Raw genomic sequence first — 19,312 nt, forward strand, 5'->3', positions numbered from 1 at the left:
ACCAGTTCCCGAGAACTTTTAAAGCACTTCCCGCATTTTCTGCATTTAAAAGGTCTCTCATCATTGTGAATCGGCTGGTGTGTCAGCAGTTGGGATGACTGAGTGAATCCATGCCCACACTCTGGACAAGTGAAAGGCCTTTCCCCAGTTTGAACTCACTGGTGCATCAACAGGCTGTATGACTGAGTGAATCCACGCCCACACTCGGGGCAGGTGAAAGGCTTCTCCCCAGTGTGAATGTGTCGATGGGGTGCCAGGTCAGATGGGTAATTGAACGCTTTGCCACAGTCCCCATATTTCCATGGTTTCTCCCAACTGTGAACTGTGCTTTTTCCTTCCATGTTCAAAATCTGATGATATTTAGGTTACGATCAGTTACACGACTGTCAGATTTTGATGTGGTGCTTGGTTGGAGTTTCCCAATTGCACATCCTTCCCTGCTGATACCCTGTGAAATTGAGTTAAAACAAACAAAAGGGAGAGAGAGATCCCACAAAAACACAAAGGCAGGTTGTGAAATTGTGCTGAATCAATCTGGTAACTTGTGGGGCCGGCACTGGGAAAAAGTGACCACGAAAACTGTTGAACCTTTTGTGAAAAGTGAACTAGTTTGTTAATGTCCTTCAGGGAAGGGAACCTGCCACCCGGTCTGAGCCCACACAAGATTTGGGCCTCTGCAAGAACACAAGAAATAGGAGCAGAAGTAGACCATTTGGCCCTTCAAACCTGCTCTGCCATTGAACACATTTGTGGCTGATCTCAGTCTTCAATTCCACTTTCCCGTTAGCTCTCTATGTCCTTTGACTTCCTGAGAGACCAAAAATCTCACCATCTCAGCCTTATATATATTCACTGATGGTCACAGTAACTTCATTGCAATGTTAATGTAAGCTTACTTGTGACAATAATGATTATTATTAACATCCACAACCCTCTGGGCTAGAGAATTTAATATGAGAAACAGAGTGAGAGAAAGAGGGTGAGTAGTGGGGGAGAGAGAAAATCAAAAAGATTGATGGAAAGGGAGAGAGTGAGAAAGGAGTGAGGGTAACAGCAAGCAATGGACCAACAACTGAATCACAATTTGACAGAATCTCCTGAACCCTTAACCTCCACCACCTGGATGGAGCAGGGCAGCAGATGTATGTGAACATCACCACCTGCAAGTTCCTTTCCAAGACACACACTGTTGAACTTGTCTGACATCCAGGGCCGGATGAGCAGAACTTTCCTCCATTTAAATATTGACAAGACTGAACCCATTCCCTTTCAACCCCGCTACAAACTCCACTCCCTTGCCACCAATTCCATCCCTGTCCAATGTCTGAGGCTGAAGCGGACTGTTCACAACCATAGTGAAATATTTCACCCCTCGATGAGCTCTTGACCACATATCCACACTGTCACCAAGATTGCCGATTTCCACCTCAGGAACACAGCTCGACTCCACCTTAGTCTCTGTTCATCTGCTGCAGAAACCATCATCCATTCTTCTGTTACCACTTAACCAAATTATTCCAACGCACTCGCAGCCGGACTGCAACATTAAACAACCCCCTCCATCCCATCCCAAACTCTGCTACCCATGTGCTTACTCACACCAGCCCCTGTGCTCACTGGTCTGCAAATGCTTCCTTTTAAAAGGCACACAGAAGTTTACATTTCTCATTCTTTTACTCCATGGTAATGATCATCCTGATCACTGTAATCTCCTCCACACACACCCCTTTGAGATCGCTGCACTCATTTAATTCCAGCCACTTGAGAATTCTTGATTTTAATCTCTCCACCATTACTGAGTTGCCAAGGCCTCAATTTCAGGAATTTCCTCCTTAAAACTCTCCGACTCTCTGACTCAATTTCTTCCATTAAGATTCTCCTTCAAATCTAATATCTCCTCATGCGGCTCAGTGTCAATTGTTATTTTGTAACATTTCTCTGAAAGTCTTAAAAGTTATATTCTGTTCAAGTCACAATATAAATTCGAGTTATTGTCACTGCCCTCGGCATATATTCTGCCCCATAAATAAGAATTTGTAACTCCGAGTGAAAGTCTGTCATGAAGACATTACAAAAATGTTGCCCCCAACAATGATGGCGACTGAGCCTGCGCTCTGCTGCTCGTGCCCCAATAAAGATGGTGGGTGCGCGTGCGCACCTCTGCCAGTGAGCCAAATAACGAGGGCGCATGCGCACCGCTGCCAGTACCAAATAAAGATGGCGGGTGCACAGGCTCGTATGTAACAAAGCTGCAGCCTCCGCCCAGATCCCCAGGTACCGGTGGTTTATTTTGTCAGATGTTCAGTTCATATAACATGTTTACGAAGCGTGCCTAACAACCCGCATGATCCAGCTCGCCCTCCGTCCCGCCATTCCCACCTTCACGGATTGTGGATCCGAGAAAGAAACTTTTCTGCGTCACCATTAATCACACTGCGCATGCTTCACTCGGCCCAGTCCCGCCCCTGATTCACTCCGATTGGCTGGAGGACCTGTCACTTCCAACCCCCCCCCCCTCCAGGACCCGTCCACTCTTCTATTGGTCGCGCGATGCCGTCAATCATTGTCCGGGAATTATGAGGGGTCAGGTGAGAGGTCAGTGTTGGGGGCGGGGTTTACAAATCCCGAGTGCGGCCCCAGAGCTGAACAATGAACATTCTCCACTCTCACTGTCCACCACTTCCGGCTTCTCTCCACAAACAACCTCATGGAGACCAGGGGGGAGACACTGACCCAGTGACAATGTCACTTCATTAGTCACCCAGAGAGACAGGAGAATGTTCTGGGGACATTAAATTAATAAAATCTGGAATTTAAAGTTCGTTTCAGTGATGGTGACTGAGGGTCACTGAGAAAATCTCCAATGTCATTGGATTAGGTCAAAAAGGCAGAACGTAGGAAACTAGTTATTTTAAAGCCTGTTGTTGGGAAACTGTTGGAATCCATGATTGAGGAAGTAATAACTGGACATTTGGAAAGTCAAACTGCAATCCATCAGAGTCAGCGTGGTTTTGTGAAGGGTATATCGTGCTTGACTCATTTCTTGCAGTTCTTGGAAGATGTAACAAGCCAAGTGGATAATGGGGTCCTGTCGATGTATTTTGACTCCCAGAATACATTTGATAAAGTGTCACATAAAAGGTAATAATAAAGGTAAAATCCCACGGGGTTGAGAGATATTAGCTTGGATAGAGGATTGGCTAACCAACAGACAACAGAGAGTGGGGTTAGATTTATTGACACATGTACTGAAGAAAAATGTTTTTACCCAGAGGGTGGCGAGGGTCTGGAATGCACTGCCGAGGAGGGTGGGAGAGACGGTTGTCTCACATCCTCTAAAAAAGTACCTGGATGAAGACTGGCATGTCATACCATTAAAGGCTATGAGCCAAGTGCTGGCAAATGGGATTAGGTAGGTGGGTCAAGTTTATCATGTGTTAGTGCAAACTCGATGGACCGAAGGGCCTCTCCTGCACTGGGAAATAAATGAAATGAAAATTGCTTATTGTCACAAGTAGGCTTCAAATGAAGTTACTGTGAAAAGCCCCTAGTCGCCACATTCTGGCGCTTGTTCGGGGAGGCTGGTACGGAAATTGAACCGTGCTGCTGGCCTGCCCAGTGTGCTAAACCAGCCCCTCTGTGTTGCTGATGATACAAAGTTCGGTGGCATCATAGACAGCATAGTTGATTGCATTATATTGCAAGAAGATATTGACAGACAAGGTCAATGGGCAAGATTGTGGTAATGTAAACATGTGTGAGGTTATCTGTTTGGAACCAAAAAAGGATAGAACTGAGTACTTTCTAAATGGAAAGATGTTAAGTATAGTGGATGTCCAAAGAGATTTGGGGTTCATAGAATCTATGGCACGGAGACCGGCCCTTCAGCCCAAACCGGTCCATGCCAACCAAAAAGCTCATCTAGGTCAATCCCATTTGCCTGCATTTGGTCCATATCCCTCTGAACCTTTCCTAACCATGTATCTGTCCAAATGCCTTTACAATCTTGTCAATGTCCCTGCCTCAACTACTTCCTCCGGCAGCTCATTCCGTACCATCCTCTGTGTAAAACCATTGCTCCTTAGGTTCCCATTAATTCTTTCCCCTCTGAACTTAAACCAAAGGCCTCTAGTTCTCGATTCCCCAACCCTGAGAAAAAGACTGAGTGTATTCACCCTGTCCACGCCTCTCATGATCTTATACATCTCGATAAGATCACCCCTCAGTCTCCTACGCTCCAAAGATAAAGGTCCTGGCCTGTCCAATCTCTCCCTTTCACTCAGTCTCTTGAGTCCTGGCAACATCCTTGTAAATCTCTTCTTCACTCTCTCCAGTTTAATAACATCTTTCCCATAGCAAAGCAGCCAAAACTGAACACAATACTCCAGGTGCGACCTCACCAACGTCCTGTACAACTGCAACATAACTTCCCAACTTGTATACTCAGTGCCCTGACTGATGAAGGTCAGCACGCCAAAAGCCTTCTTCAGAGAATTTATAGTGCAGAAGGAGGCTATTCGGCCCATCGAGCCTGCACCGGCCCTTACAAAAAGCACCCTACTCAAGCCCACTTATCTACCCTATCCCCGTAACCCAGTAACTCCCACTTAACCTTTTTTTTGGACACTAAGGGCAATTTAGCATGGCCAGTCCACCGAACCCGCACATCTTTAGACTGTGGTAGGAAACCAGGGAACACACGCAGACACGGGGAGAACGTGCATACTCCGCACAGACAGTGACCCAGCTGGGAATTGAACGGGGGTCCCTGGAGCTGTGAAGCAACTGTGGTAACCACTGTGCTACCGTGCTGCCCTATCGACCTGTGACTCCACCTTTAGAGAACCGTGCACCTGAACTCCAAGATCCTTCTGTTCCATGATACACCCTCAGGCCTTACCATTCACTGTGAAAGTCCTACCTTGATTTCTGAAATGCAACTCCTCACACTGATCTGTATTGAATTCCATTTGCCATTTCTCGGCCCACTTCCCCAGCTGATCAAGTGCCCGCTGCAATTTTTGATAACCTTCCTCACTGCCGACAATACCACCTATTTTAGTGTCATCTGCAAACTTACTGATCATGTCTTGTACATTCTCATCCAAATCGTTGATTATAGATATAAACAGCAATCTCCTAGTTACTGATCTCTGAGTTACTCCCTATTTAGTTAATTACTCCAGTTTCTCAAATTTAGAACAGATTCCCAATCAGCCAATCAGCTTTACTCTGAGGTAAGTTATTTATATTTACTGTTCAAAGCTTCTCCTCCCCGGATTCGGGCCAAATCCGCTCCCTGCTGAATAGGCCGTGAATCCCTGAGGTAAGTTATTTATATTTACTGTTCCGAAGCTGCTCCTGCCTGAGTTCGCACCAATTCCACTCCCTGCGTTGGTGAGGTTCATCCCTGGGTGTCTGGAAAATCATTAGGACAGTAACTGTCCTGTTAGGTAATGAGTCATTTTGCTTCCCAATTGGCCGAGGAAGGCAGTGTGTCACAAGGATGGATGTGTTGACCGATTAATGGATGGAGGATGGGGGCTGGGTCATGTGATCAAACCTCCAGGAATACATTTAATCAAAGTTGGCGAGGAGAGAATGTTCTGAATTTCTATCCTAAACTGACAGTGAGGTTTCTGTAAATTTACAGGACACTGGAAGTAGAGGTTTAACAGGCGGGAACTGCAAACCAAACGTCATATCGCAATCTGACAGAGTCACTTGATTCATTAGAAACTGAATTTCAGCAGCATCTGGGTGTGGAAGGTAAAAGGTGTGTCTGTTCTGTCTGTGAGGGAAGATTTCAGGTCTCAGTGTGACTGGAAAAGCCCCAAGATTCACAAACCCTGGTTCGACCAAACCTGGAGAACTGTGTTCAGTCCTGGGCAATAAACCTGAGGAAGGATAGAATGGCCTGGGGGGAGTGTAGCACAGATTTACCTGAGTGATATCTGAACCCCCTGGGGTTAAATTACAAAACTAGATTACACAAAGGAGTCAGAGACATGATGGCACAAAGGGCATTCGGCCCATTGAGACCATGCTAGCTCACTGGGGCAATCCAGTCAGTGCCATTCTCCTGCTCGATCCCTGTATCCTCGCAGTTTTATTTCCCTCAGATGTCTATCCAATTTCCTTTTGAAATCAAATCATTCATTGTTTCTATTTTCAAACTCCCTCATAGGCAGCAGGTTTCAGGTCATTGCCACTCGCTGTGTAAAAACATAAATCTCATATCACCTCATATCTCCTGTACCTTTGACATACAAACTCGGAACAGGCCACTCGGCCCCTCGAGCCTGCTCAGTATTAAATAAGATTGCAGCTGATCTCATTCTAACGTTAACTCCACATTCCTGCCTACCCCTGATGACCTTTCACCTCCTTGCTCATCAAGAATCTATCCAGCTCTGCCTTAAAAATATTCAAGGACTCTGCTTCCGCTGCCTTTTAAGGACGTGAGTTCCAAAGTCTTCCAACCCTCAAGAGAATAAAAAATCCTCATCTCCATCTGAAATGGGTGACCCCTTATTTTGCAACAGTGATGCCCTCGTTCTCGATTCCCCCACAAGAGGAAACATCCTCTCCACATCCACCCTGTCAAAACCCCTCAGGATCTTATATAGATCAATCCAGGTTTTACCCAAAACTTTACATCTTTGTCCCTAGTTCTTGGACGATCAGTGAATGGAAACAGAGTTTCTTTGTACACCTGATAGAAATCTGGCATAATCTTGAGTTCCTGAATCAAATCTCCCCTCAACCTCCTTTGCTGGAACTATTCTGGTAAATCTCCTCTGCACCTTCTCCAAGAACCTTCAGATCCTTCCTGAAGAGTGGTGACCAGAGCTTTATAAAGATTCATCGAATAGAATTGGAATCATAGAATTCCTACAGTGCAGGAGGCCACTCGGCCCATCGAGTCTGCACTGATTCTCTGAAAGGGCACCCTGCCTCGGCCCACACTCCTACCCTGTCCCTGTAACCCCATAGCCCCACCTAACCTGCACATCCCTGGACACTAAGGGGCAATTTATCAAGGCCAATCCACCTAACTTTCCCTTCATTGGACTGTTAGAGGAAACCTGAGCACCAGGTGGAAACCCACGCAGATACTGGGAGGAAGTGCAGACCCCACACAGACAGTCACCAAGGCCGGAATTGAACCCGGGTCCCTGGCGCTGAGAGGCAGCAGTGCTAATCACCATGCCACCAGAAGCATAGTTTTGGTGTCAATATTACTCTTTATGAAGCTCAAGGTCGAATTTGCATTGCCAACTATTCTCTTTAGTATGACTTGTAGATATACTAAATCCCTCTTCACCTCTTTCTCTCTCCTCCCAAAGAGGACAGTTGGGTTTTTATGACAATCCAGCAGTTTTCATGGTCACTTTTTCCCAGTGCCGGCCCCACAAATGACCAGCTCAATCATTCAGCTCAATTTCACAACCTGCCTTTGTGTTTTTGTGGGTTCTCTCACTCCCTATTTTCTGTTTTAAATCAGTTTCACAGGGTGTTCGAAGGGGAGACTTCAAAGTCCGGAAACTCAAACCAAGCATCACATCAGGATCTGACAGAATCCTCAACTTATCATATCCTGAATATCAGCAGATTTTGAACATGGAAGGAAAAAGCATCATTCACACTGCGGGGAAACTGTACACGTGTTGTGTGTGTTGTCGAGGATTCAGTCAATCATCAGGCCTCACAAGCCACAAATGCAGTCACACTGAGGAGAAACCGTGGAAATGTGCGGACTGTGGGAAAGGATTCACTTCCCCATCCCAGCTGGAAACTCATCGACGCAGTCACACTGGGGAGAGACCATTCCCCTGCTCCAAATGTGGGAAGAGATTCACTCGTCATCCGCTCTGTCCACACACCAGCAGGTTCACACTGGGGAGAGACCATTCACCTGCTCCAAGTGTGGGAAGGGATTCACTCGGTCATCCGCTCTGTCCAGACACCAGCAAATTCACACTGGGGAGAGACCATTCACCTGCTCAGAGTGTGAGAAGGGATTCAGTGATTCATCCAACCTGCAGAATCACCAGCGAGTTCACACTGGGGAGAGGCCGTTCACCTGCTCAGAGTGTGGGAAGGGATTTGCTATTTCAGCCCACTTGCTGAGACACCAGCGAGTTCACACTGATGAGAGACCGTTTAAATGTCCAGACTGCGGGAAGCGCTGTAAAAGTTCTGGGGATCTGATGTACCATCAACGTGTTCACACTGACGAGAGACCGTTCAGGTGCTCTCACTGCGGGACTGGGTTCAGACGATCATGTGACCTCACTGTACATCAGCGAATTCACACTGAGGAGAGGCCATTCACCTGCGCCGAGTGTGGGAAGGGATTCATTCGGTCATCCGCTCTGTCCACACACCAGCGAGTTCACACAGGGGAGAGACCATTCACCTGCTCCGAGTGTGGGAAGGGATTCACTACTTCACCCAACCTGCTGAAACACAAACGAGGCCACAAGTAACCATAGTGATTGGATTTTGCTGATCCTCACATTCAGGACTGAACCATATTCATTTGGGTCTCTTTCTGCTTATGACTCCGGCCCATTTACAGGGGCTAATATTCTGGCTTATAAAGTCAAATAAATTGACTGAAGACCATAAGACATAGGAGTGGAAGTAAGGCCATTCGGCCCATCGAGTCCACTCCACCATTCAATCATGGCTGATTTCAACTCCATTTACCCGCTCTCTCTCCATCGCCCTTAATTCCTTGAGAAATCAAGAATTTATCAACTTCTGTCTTAAAGACACTCAATGTCCCGGCCTCCACTGCCCTCTGTGGCAATGAATTCCATAGCCCCACCACTCTCTGGCTGAAGAAATTTCTCCTCATCTCTGTTCTAAAGTGACTCCCTTTTATTCTGAGGCTGTGCCCCCGGGTCCTAGTCTCCCCTGCTATTGGAAACAACTTCCCTACGTCCACCCTATCTAAGCCATTCATTATCTTGTAAGTTTCTATTAGATCTCCCCTCAACCTCCTAAACTCCAATGAATATAATCCCAGGATCCTCAGACGTTCATCGTATGTTAGGCCTACCATTCCTGGGATCATCCGTGTGAATCTCTGCTGTACCCGCTCCAGTGCCAGTATGTCCTTCGGAGATGTGGGGCCCAAAATTGCTCACAGTATTCTAAATGGGGCCTAACTAATGCTTTATAAAGCTTCAGAAGTACATCCCTGCTTTTATATTCCAAGCCTCTTGAGATAAATGACAACATTGCATTTGCTTTCTTAATTACGGACTCAACCTGCAAGTTTACCTTTAGAGAATCCTGGACTAGGACTCCCAAGTCCCTTTGCACTTCAGCATTATGAATTTTGTCACCGTTTAGAAAATAGTCCATGCCTCTATTCTTTTTTCCAAAGTGCAAGACCTCACACTTGCCCACGTTGAATTTCATCAGCCATTTCTCCATCCCAGCTGGAAACTCATCGACGCAGTCACACTGGGCAGAGACCATTCACCTGCTCCAAGTGTGGGAAGAGATTCACCAGTCATCCGCTCTGTCCACACACCAGCGAATTCACACTGGGGAGAGACCATTCACCTGCTCAGTGTGAGAAGGGATTCAGTGATTCATCCAACCTGCGGAAACACCAGCGAATTCACACAGGGAGAGACGGTGGCGTTCGCGAGCGGAGCGGCCGCGATGAGGAGAAGCTCCTGCTGGTCCACGATATCGCGGTCTTTTTCGGGGGGCTCCCCGCTGTTTAAAATAAAATTAAACTTCTCCGGGGTCGGCCCTGCCTCCCTCGCCCGTCAAAGCTCCGTTTCAGGGAGCCGGAGGGTTGGAAGGGTGGGGGGGGGGGGGGGGGAGACTGGTCCCGGCGGGTTCGGTGGAGCGGCTGCACGTGGAGGAGGAGCGGGACAACCTGAAAGCCGGACCTGAAAATTTGAAAGGAGCAGCGGGGGCGGAGCCAAACAGGCCGAGGCGGCAGGCCCGAAGCCAGGGCGTGATGTAGGTGAGATGTCCCACATCGGATGTCCCGCCTAGAATGTAATAAGAGGACTGAAGCCCGGTCCCAGGGAAATTCTGGAGGAATACAAAAAAGAAGAGAAAGATGTTTTAAAGAAATTTGGTTGAAAAAAATGTTTTCTCCCTTTTTTTATGAAGGAAGAAATGTTTTTGTTTTTTCGATTTATAAAAAACAAAAAGGATTGAAGAAGGAAAGAAGGTGGGAAAAAAAAGGAAAAATAATAAGCCGTTAAAGGATGTGAAAAGCAGCGTTGAGAAAGGTTGGAAACGCGGGCTCGTCGTTGAATGAGAAGACGAGCAAAAGTGCTGACAAGATGGCGGATGCCGGACCGCGTGGTGGGTCAGCACTACTTACGGTGGAGAAGATGACCGAGGTGATGGTGGTGGAGCTGGAAAAGCAGTTTGTGAGGCACATGGAGGCGTTGAGGAAGGAGACGGCGATCGCATTGAAGTCATTGGTGGAGGAGGCAATCGCCCCGGTGAGGATAGCTGTGGCAATGACATCGGCCGAGGTGAGAGCAGGGCGAGAAGATGAAGGAAGTGGAGGAGGCCGTGTCGCAGCACAGCGACCAGCTCACCTCGATGGGGGACGAGCTGCGGAGGATGGTGGAGGTCAACAGAGAACTCCGAGCAAAGCTCGAGGACTTGGAGAACCGCTCGAGGCGGCACAATCTGAGAATTGTGGGCTTGCCCGAAGGGACAGAGGGTCCAAGGCCAGCAGAGTACTTCGCTAAGAAGCTGGCGGAGTTGATGGGGGTGGGTGAGAACCCCTCCCGGTATGAGCTGGACCGAGCTCATCGGTCATTAAGGCTGAAGCCCAAAGTGAATGAGCCGCCAAGAGCAGTAATTATCTGCTTCCATAAGTACTGCATGAAGGAGAAGGTGTTAAGCTGGGCGAAGGAGAAGCGCAAGGTGCAGTGGGATGCTGCTGGAGTTTGGATCTACCAGGACGTGACGGTGGAGTTGGCAAAAAGACGAGCGGCGTTCTGGCGAGTGAAAGCGGCACCGTACAAAAAGGGGGTGCGAAGCTGAGGGTGACGTATGATGCCAAAGACTTTTATTTCGAGACAGCGGAGGCGGCTGAGGCATTCGTGCGGGCAGAAGGCTTGGGACAGACGTGAGGAGCGGAGCTGGAAGAGGGACTGGGCTGTGATTGGGGAGCTGGAAAATGTATCAATGCTATAACTTTCTTTTTACTGACGTGTATTGTAATTTAATTCTCTTCACATTGTTGCAGAGTTCAGGTTATTGGTTGGGTTGATTGGCATTCTGTGTTGCGACGGTTATATCTCAGTTTAGTGAATTGTGTGGGTTGGATTGTTGTTCTTGCTTTTTCTTTCTCTGGGACTGGGTAGGAGGGGACGGTATTTCTTGGCGGGGGAGCCACTCGCGCTAGCTAATTAAAGTCAGCTAGTGAACGGAGGTGAGGTGCGAGGAGGGCTGCGGACATTGGAGCCTGGTTAGCAGGTTTCGATGGGCCTACGAGGCAAGCGGGGGGAGGGGGGGAGAGATTGATGCTGGGAGATGTTTTTTCGAGAGGAAATGTTGGGGGGGATTTGTGGGGGGGGGGGAGGGGTTTGATGTTAATGGATCGGGGCAGGTCAGGCTCATGGGGCAGGGCCCGGTGGTATGATGATGGCGGATAAGAAGGGTGGGGCGGGGTGAGAGACCCCCAGTTGGGATAGTCATATGGAATGTGAGGGGGTTAGAAGGTCCGGTCAAGAGGTCAAGGGTGCTTGCGCATCTTAAAAGTTTGAAAGCAATGTAAAAGATGTAGCAATGCTGCAGAAGACTCACTTGAGGGTGAAGGATCAGGTGAGACTTAAAAAGGGCTGGGTTAGTCAGGTGTTTCACTCTGGATTTGACGGAAGGGCTCGAGGGGTAGCGGTGCTGGTCAGCAAAAGGGTACGCTTCCAGATGGAGAAGGTGGTGGCAGATCAGGGGGGTAGATATGTGATTGTGACAGGGACACTGGAGAGGAGGTTTGTGGCGCTGTTCAGTGTATATGGCCCCAATTGGGACGATGTGGGATTCGCAAAGAAGGTGCTTGGGGCCATCTCCGACTTGGACACACACAAACTGTTGGTGGGGGGGACTGGAACTTGGTGCAGGAGCCTAGGTTGGACAGGTCACGGCCGCGCTTGCTTGTCCCATCAGGGGGGGCGGGGGCAAAGGCGCTGGCTGGGCTAATGGTGGAAATGGGAGGGGTGGACTCTTGGAGGTTTCTGCACCCAAGGGAATGGGAGTACTCGTTTTTCTCAGCAGTCCATAAGGTCTCGCAGATCGACTTTTTCATGGTGGGAAAGGCTTTGCTGGCTGGGGTTAAGGGGTCGGAATACTCGACAATTGCAGTGTCAGATCACGCTCCACATTGGATGGATATGGTACTGGAGAAGGGGGCAGCGCAGAGACCGGGGTGGAAATTAGATGTGGGACTTTTGGGGAACGAAGTGTTCTGTGACAAAATTGAAAAGGTAATTAAGGAATATGTAAGTTTCAACTGATGAGATGTTGGAGGTAGATAGGAGTTATGCCGAAGATGGGGACTAAGCAAAGCTGGAAAAGAGGAAGGAACTACAGGCGAGCTTTGACCAACTATCTACCAGGAAGGCAATGCACCAGCTGAGACGAGCAAGGGATGCAGTTTACGAACATATGTTAGCAGGTCACCTCCGGAGGGAAGCAGCAGCAAGGGAAATAGTTCAAGTGAGGGATAGGGCGGGGAAGTTGGTGGTAGCTCTGCAACTGATTAACAAGGTTTTTGAGGAATTTTATGAGGGGTTGTCCAGGTCAGAGCCACCTGGGGGAGACCGTGAGATGCAGGAATTTCTAGATGGGTTGGAGTACCCGAGGTTAGGGGAGGGGAACAGGACTACATGCGAGGGAGCGATAGTGGAGCAGGAGATAAAGGATGCGATTGGGAGGATGCAATCGGGGAAGGTGGCAGGGCCGGATGGGTTTCCGATGGAATATTATAAAAAATTTAAGGATAGGCTGGTACCCCTGATGGTGGGGATGTTTGAGGAGGCGATAGGGAAGGGGGTGTTGCCACAAACTTTGGGGCTGGCATCGATTTCACTGTTGCTAAAAAAAGATAATCCGATGGAGTATGGGTCGTATAGGCTCGTATCGCTTCTGAATGTGGACGCAAAAGTATTGGCGAAGGTACTGGCCGGTAGGCTGGGGGAGTGCCTCCCGAAGCTGATATGTGAAGATCAGACGGGGCTCGTGATAGGGAAGCAGCTCTTTTCAAATGTTAGAAGTGTATTGAACGTCGTTATGGCGCCGGCAGAGGGGAAGGAAACAGAGGTGGTTGTGGCATTGGACGCTGAGAAAGCGTTTGACCAAGTAGAATGGGGGGACTTGATGGCAGTTCTGCACCGATTTGGGATTGGACCAAAATTTGTGGACTGGGTAAAGCAACTGTATAAGGAGCCGGGGCCAGTGTCCGCACAAACAACATCAGCTCGAGATACTTTTCTCTCCACCGTGGGACTAGGCAGGGATGTCCTATGTCCCCCCTGCTGTTTGCACTTGCAATTGAGCCGTTGGACATCACATGAAGAGTTTTGGGGGGTATGGAAAGGAATAGTGTGGGGGTTGGGGGGGGGGGGGGGTGAATAGAGCCGATGACTTGCTGTTACACGTGTCGGAACCGAGTGTGTCGATAGGGGGAATATTGGAGCTGCTTCGGGGGTTTGGGTCTTTCTCGTGGTCTAAACTAAATCTAGACAAGAGTGAGTATTTTGTGGTGTCTTGGCGGTGGGTGGGGGCCGGTGTGTCGGGGCTGCCATTCCGTAGGGCAGGGACTCACTTTAGATACCTGGGGGTGCAGGTTGCACCGGAGTGGGGGGGAGGGGGGCTCCGCAAGTACAACATTTCTAGTTTGGTGGAGAGAGTGAAAGCTGACCTGGCAAGGTGGGATGGTCTCTGTCGCTGGCGGGCCGGGTACAGCCGGTTAAAATGAACGTGTTGCTACGATTTCTGTTTATTTTCCAATGCCTGCCGATTTTCCTACCAAAGGCTTTTTTCAGAGAGATTGAGGGAAGGATTACTTCATTTTAATGGAGGGAAGGTGGCCAGAGTTAGAAAGGTGCTTCTACAGAGGGGAAGGCAGGCCTTCCGAACCTGATGTATTACTACTGGGCAGCGAATGTGGAGGAGGTGCGGAGGTGGGCCAGAGGGATTGATTCCCAGTGGGTCAGAATGGAGGAGAGTTTGTGTAGGGGGTCAAGATTGAAAGCACTAGCAACAGCGCCGCTCCCGATGGCCCCGGGGAAATACTCAGGGAGTCTGGTAATAATAGCTTCTTGTAAATCTGGAGGCAGTTTCGCCAACACTTCGGGTTGGGGCACGGTCAAGGGAAATGCCGATTCGGGGGAACCACAGATTTGAGCCAGCAAAGTGGGATGGAAATTTTCAGAAATGGGAGGAGAAGGGGATTAAGTCACTAAAAGATTTGTTTCTTAGGGGTCGGTTTGCAGGATTGAAGGAGCTGGAAGCGATGTATGGGCTGGAGCAGGGGGAAATGTTTAAATACATGCATTTTCGAGATTTTGCCAGAAAGGAGAATCAGAGCTTCCCGGTGGAGCTGGCCTCCACATTGCTGGAGGAGGTAGTGTCAGCAATGTAAGGAGCTATTTTGGAAGAGGAGAAGGCACCACAGGAAGGGATGAAAGCAAAGTGGGAGGAAGAGTTGGGAGAGGATATGGAGGAGGGGTTCTGGTGTGAGGTGCTCCGGAGAGTGAATGCCTCCACCTCGTGCACGAGGTTGGGGCTGATGCAGCTGAAGGTGGTATACAGAGCACACCTCACGAGGGCGATTCTTTGAAGGAGTAGAAGATGTATGGGAACGTTGTGGAGGAGGTGTGGGGGGGGGATCACATTCATATGTTTTGGTCCTGTCCAAAGCTAGAGGATTACTGGAAGGAGGTTTTTAGGATAATTTCTAAAATGGTGCACGTGAAACTGGACCCGGGTCCCCGGGAGGCCATATTCGGGGTGACGGACCAGCCACGGGTGGAAACGGGTGCGGAGGCAGATGTTGTAGCCTTCGCCTTGTTGATCGCCCAAAGGCGGATCCTGATAGGTTGGAGAGCAACCACTCCACCCTGTGCCCTGGCGTGGTGGGGGGACCTGTTGGAATTCTTGACTCTTGAGAAGGTTACGTTTGAACTGAGGGGAAGGATGGAGGGGTTCTACAATTCATGGGCATTATTCATTATGCACTTTCAAGAACTCAATAACATTGCACATGGGTTGGGGGGAGGGGGCTGTGTGTTAATGGCGACTATGGGTGATCCCTAATATCTTTTTGTCATTTGTTTGTGTGAACATGGTTTGGTGGGAGGATGGGATTGTTGTTATTGATATGGGGATTTACATATTTGTTACTGATTATTGTTTATTGTTGGTGGGTGTAAATTTGGGAGAAAATGTGAAAAAGGAGGAGAATAAAAACCCCTAGTCGCCACATTCCGGTGCCTGTTTGAGTACACAGAGGGAGAATTCAGAAAGTCCATATTACCTAACCGCACATTTCGGGACTTGTGGGAGGAAACCGGAGCACCCGGAGGAAAACCGATGCAGGCATGGGGAGAACGTGCAGACTCCACACAGACAGTGACCCAAGCTGGGAATCGAACCTGGGACCCTGGAGATGTGAAGCAACAGTGCTATACACTGTGCTACCGTGCCGTCCATCCCACCCAGCAACAATGCACTGTTTTATCCAGACCCAAGAGTAGATTCAAGATGTCACGTTCGGCACAAGGATACTAGATATTACAGACTGTAAGATCCACAAACTCTGCCAAGACGGCTGCAACTTAGCATGTTATTGTGACATTAAACTGTGGGCAACATTCGATTCTGTGACCAATATTTAGTTAAACATGGACCTAAATAAGGAAACTTTGCAGCCACCTGTGAAGTTTAAATGTCTCGTTGTGTCAGGATGAACCAGCATTTTAGGAATATGGAATCTCTGGACTGTTGGTCTCCAAGTGCCGTATTGAACACAGGAGAATGAGCTCGAATTGGGGCAGAGATAAGCGTGAGTGAGCATCGTAAACTGCTATTGTATCGGGGTGTTCTGGGTCTGAGTTTTAACCCTGCAGTTAATTGTCAGGGATGCAGTTTAATAAACCCTGAACAAAGCAAATGTGTGTGTGAGAAGCATCTGAAGCACCAGGAACCAGCTGAAACAGCAGAGCTGAATGTTTTCCAGTGCAGCCACAGTACTGAACTTATTCCATCTTCCAAGTCCACCTGAGAACCAACCTCCTGGCGATTCATCTACAGAAAGCTTCAGAACCTCGTGAGAATTATTTGTTTCTAAAAATGCTTCACTCCAACTAAAGGATTAGTTCAACAAGAAGACAACAGACCTGCAGCAATATAAAGATTGCAGTCTACATTCCATTTCCATCATTACAGCTTCAACTTGATCTGTACCTAATTTCTGTGTATGTGTCAGTCAGTGTGAAAGAGATGAGGAGCTGAGATGTTCAAACATCCAGGGAAATAGTGTGATAATAAATAAACTTTATTCCTTTAAAAACCACCAGTCAGCCTGCTGCTGAAATGTATTTTAAATAAAGAAATATCACACTGAGGGTAAGAAAATATCACATAAACATCCTGATAATGAACAGGAAAGGACCACTAAATGTAATCAAACGCTGTATAACCCCCTTAGATAGAGGCTGCAGCCTCTCACACTGAATGTCTACGTGATCCATAGGCACCTCCAGGCCACAAACATCAGCGTCAGCCTGGGAGTGGGTGAAACATTTAAAAAACCTGTTGCTGCCTAACAGTTCGACGGGCACTAGGACCCGGCTGGGAACAGAAACGTTCAGGCCCCGCCCACTCGCTGTTGCAGCACCAATACGCCAGCGCATGCGCTCTGCTTCCCCAAGATGGCGGCTGTGAACCGGGGCCTGGTCCCGGGAGAGAGCTGACCGGCGGTGATGTGACCTGAGGATCACCGCACCTCAGGCAAGGGGCCAGGTTGGGAAGGCGGTGCCTTCAGGAATAACTGGGAAGGTGATGTTTGGTCAGTTGCTGCAGTCTGTGTAGTGAAGGTGCTGTCACAGTGGTGTGAGGTCAGGAAGTACAGGATTATCACCCAGCAATGATCAATTAAGGGGAATGTAAATCCAGCTCAGGCTGCTTTCAGATTGGAAAGGGAGCTAAGGTGTGTCCTCAGAGCTGGTGAATGTTGTGGCTTTGGCACTTTCTCTATAAATTCATTCCCTCCCTCCCTCTACCTTTAAAGTCGTAGAATTTTACAGCACGTAAAGGGGCCCTTCGGCCCATTCACAATCTTTATTATTGTCACAAGAAGGCTTACATTAACACTGTAATGAAGTTACTATCAAAATCCCTGAGTTGCCACATTCCGACACCAGTTCGGATGCACTGAGGAATAATTCAGAATGTCCAATTCACCTAAGAAGCTCGTCTTTCGGTACTTGTGGGAGGAAACCCACACAGACACGGGCAGAATGTGCAGACTCCGCACAGACAGTGACCCAAGCCAGGAATCAAACCCAGGTCCCTGGCGTTGTGAAGCAGCAGTGCTAACCACTATATTACTGTGCCGCCCATAAGATTATTAGATTACTAGGTCTGCATGAATTGTGTCCCAAGATGCTGTGGGAGGCAAGGGAGGAGATTTCAGGAGCTCTGACCCAAACTTTTAATTTCTGGCCACGAGGGGAGTTGCCAGGTGACTTGAGAACAGCTAATGTGGTCCTATAATTTAAGAAAGGTTGTAGAGATAAGCCAGGGAACTGCAGCCCAGTGAGTCTTACATCAGTGGTAGGGAAACTATTGGAGAAAGTTCTGATGGACTTATGGGCAGCACGGTAGCACAAGTGGATAGCACTGTGGCTTCACAGCGCCAGGGTCCCAGGTTCGATTCCCCGCTGGGTCACTGTCTGTGCGGAGTCTGCACGTTCTCCCCGTGTCTGCGTGGGTTTCCTCCGGGTGCTCCGGTTTCCTCCCACAGTCCAAAGACGTGCAGGTTAGGTGGATTGGCCATGATAAATTGCCCTTAGTGAACAAAAAGGTTAGGAGGGGTTATTGGGTTATGGGGATAGGGTAGAAGTGAGGGCTTAAGTGGGTCGGTGCAGACTCGATGGGCCGAATGGCCTCCTTCTGCACTGTATGTTCTATGTTCTATGACTCTATTTCCACTTGGAGAGGTTTGATCAGGAATAGTCAGCATGACTTTGTCAGAGGGAGGTCATGCCTAACAAATTTGATTGCATTTTTTGAGCATGTGACCAGGTGTGTAGATGGGGGTTGTGCAGTTGATGTAGTATACATGGATTTCAATAAAGCTTTTGACAAGATCCCACATGGAAGACTTGCAGATAACTCAAAGATTGGCCAGATGGTTAACAGTGAGGTTGAGTGTCTTGGGTTACAGAAAGATATAGACGGATTGGTCAAATGGGCAGAAAAGTGGCAAATGGAATTGAACCCTAAAAAGTGAGGTGACACACTTTGGAAGGGGTAATGTGACAAGGAATTATTCAATGAACAGTGTGACACTGAGAAGTTCTGAGCAACAAAGGGACCTTGGCGTGTTTGTCCAGAGATCTCTGAAGGGAAAGGACATGTTAATAGGGTGGTGAAAAAGACATATGGGACATTACTGTTCGCATTTCTGGTTGCTACATTATAAGAACTAGAACTAGAAGCAGGAGTAGGCCATCTGGCCCCTCGAGCCTGCTCCACCATTCAATGAGATCATGGCTGATCTTTTGTGGACTCAGCTCCACTTTCCGGCCCGAACACCACAACCCTTAATCCCTCTATTCTTCAAAAAACTATTTATCTTTATCTTAAAAGCATTTAATGAAGGAGCCTCTACTGCTTCACTGGGTAAGGAATTCCATAGACTCACAACCCTTTGGGTGAAGAAGTTCCTCCTAAACTCAGTCCTAAATCTACTTCCCCTTATTTTGAGGCTATGCCCCCTAGTTCTGCTTTCACCCGCCAGTGGAAACAACCTGCCTGCATCTATCCTATCTATTCCCTTCATAATTTTATATGTTTCTATAAGAGCCCCCCTCATCCTTCTAAATTCCAACGAGTACAGTCCCAGTCTACTCAAACTCTCCTTGTAATCCAACACCTTCAGCTCTGGGATTAACCTCGTGAATCTCCTCTGCACACCCTCCAGTGCCAGTGCGTCCTTTCTCAAGTAAGGAGACCAAAACTGAACACAATACTCCAGGTGTGGCCTCACTAACACCTTAGACAATTGCAGCATAACCTCCCTAGT

At 48.3% G+C, this 19,312-nt stretch overlaps 1 protein-coding gene across 5 annotated transcripts in view; it reads left to right on the forward strand.

Annotated features, from left to right (window-relative positions):
* The first annotated feature begins 2,238 nt into the window (after window positions 1-2,238).
* LOC140418258 (uncharacterized) overlaps window positions 2,239-19,312 on the forward strand; it is a 33,042-nt gene continuing 15,968 nt past the window's right edge. The window contains exon 1 of one of the 5 annotated variants that reach the window (XM_072501709.1): window positions 2,239-2,274. The gene's annotated coding sequence lies outside the window, so the exon portion shown is untranslated. Of the gene's footprint in view, window positions 2,275-5,671; window positions 5,770-16,919; window positions 17,121-19,312 lie in introns of those variants that run through there. The other 4 variants (XM_072501708.1, XM_072501706.1, XM_072501705.1 and 1 more) reach the window with 4 other exon arrangements.

The sequence above is a fragment of the Scyliorhinus torazame genome, chromosome 5, assembly GCF_047496885.1.
Source record: "Scyliorhinus torazame isolate Kashiwa2021f chromosome 5, sScyTor2.1, whole genome shotgun sequence".
Taxonomy (NCBI): Eukaryota; Metazoa; Chordata; class Chondrichthyes; order Carcharhiniformes; family Scyliorhinidae; genus Scyliorhinus; species Scyliorhinus torazame.